This window comes from Mya arenaria, chromosome 9 (genome assembly GCF_026914265.1).
Source record: "Mya arenaria isolate MELC-2E11 chromosome 9, ASM2691426v1".
Taxonomy (NCBI): Eukaryota; Metazoa; Mollusca; class Bivalvia; order Myida; family Myidae; genus Mya; species Mya arenaria.
This window is the reverse complement of record NC_069130.1, coordinates 54,227,492-54,229,097: the sequence shown is the minus strand read 5'-3', so window position 1 is coordinate 54,229,097 and position 1,606 is coordinate 54,227,492. Positions and strand designations below refer to the sequence as shown.

The 1,606-nt window shown below is 32.2% G+C and overlaps 1 non-coding gene across 1 annotated transcript; it reads left to right on the top strand.

The window, feature by feature from the left end:
* Positions 1 to 1,516: 1,516 nt before the first annotated feature.
* On the top strand, positions 1,517 to 1,606 carry Trnay-gua (transfer RNA tyrosine (anticodon GUA)). The gene is given in 2 exon segments: positions 1,517 to 1,553; positions 1,571 to 1,606. It is a non-coding gene; the product is annotated as a tRNA-Tyr (tRNA).

Sequence of the window (1,606 nt, the reverse complement as noted above, 5' to 3'; positions counted from 1 at the left end):
TAATTGAAATACTTCAAATGCCTTATTGATATACGTTTCTGTCCAAATTTTAAATACTGTTTAAAATAAATTTAAATTTAATTCAAAGTTGAATCTTAAAAGGCAAGGCAACTTTTTAATCTGAAGACATTATGTTTTTAAAGCATCAGTTATTTCTTTTATAGCTGTCAAACATGATGATCGTATATCTCACAGTTTATCTGTTAATAATTTTGTATCATAATTGGTGTTAAAACAATTTCCTGCTAATTTCTTCCGGAAAAAAATAGTTTAGCGTTTATATGTTCAATAATTTTTTCGCATATGTAAGTCTGTCATTGTTACAAAGACGATCACGTTATATCTATGAAAACTGATGCATCAATATGATATTGAACTACGACAAAGGCATGGCTCAGAAACATGCAGCGGATTTATTGTTATCTATTTTTGTAATGCCTATAACTGATTAAAACCTGAATCGCTCAAATTTTATATGTGAAATTTACAAGTATGACGTGAGTCATATAAATTGAGATGTATATCTGGGTTTCTCATCATGTCGATAACAGGTTTGTCATTGAGGGAACTTCTTGATGTATAAAACGAGATTGGTGGTGGAGCGAGTGTAAGATGAATATTCTCATGACATTTAGACTGCAAAAAAGCATGATTAAGAAATATGTTAAGGATTATGGCAAAACTGAACATGCCTACATTTGATAAATGTCTTCAAGGTTTTCTCACCATGTTGAGAACAAGATTAGCAATTGCGTGGATTTCTTCATTTGTTACAGGATTAAAACGAGTGTTAGAGGAATAATTTAATGAAATGAGTCTTCGCATGTGAATTGGAGACAATCCCTAATTTTAAATCGTCGGTCATACCGCTTCGTGTCTTAAACCTTGTTTGTTATGCCATACATGTCATCAGCATGTATGTATAAAGCTAATCTATCAAGAAGCACTGCGCCAAGGCTACGCGATATGCATACAGGCCTGAAAAAAGTAATGCATTAAGGAAACAAGCTTTGGCATATATCATTAAAATCTAAATAACTAAAGTCACCATATAAATTGAAATATTCACGCCGAGGGAACAGAGGCATCAAAGGCTACGCCAATTGGGTAGATAATATATTTGACGCATTTTCCATTTAATTGTTTTGTGATTTTCTAACTTAAATCACACTGCATTTCTAAAATAACTGAGTTAGAGTCAGTTCGTTTTTTTAGTTTTTATTACTTATATTTTTTTTATCAATACTGACAGGAAAATGGAACGCCAATATCTTCACAAACTCAAATACTTGATGTGTAATTAATTGGAGAACTCTACAAAGAAGAACATACATTTTGTTGTCAATATAAGAGAAGAAAGAGAAAAAGAGAGTCTAAATCATTTGTTTCTATCATCATGGTAATAACTTATGTTATTGACAAGCATTTAATTGCTTTCAATATGAGATAACTTCAATTAACGTGAAAACAGCTCTAGAAAATAAATGATTTGAACATAGCTTTCTGTATGACAGCTCCCGCGATAGCTCAGTTGGTAGAGCGGAGGACTGTAGTGGTATATAAAACTGTCATCCTTAGGTCACTGGTTCAAATCCGGTTCGCGGGA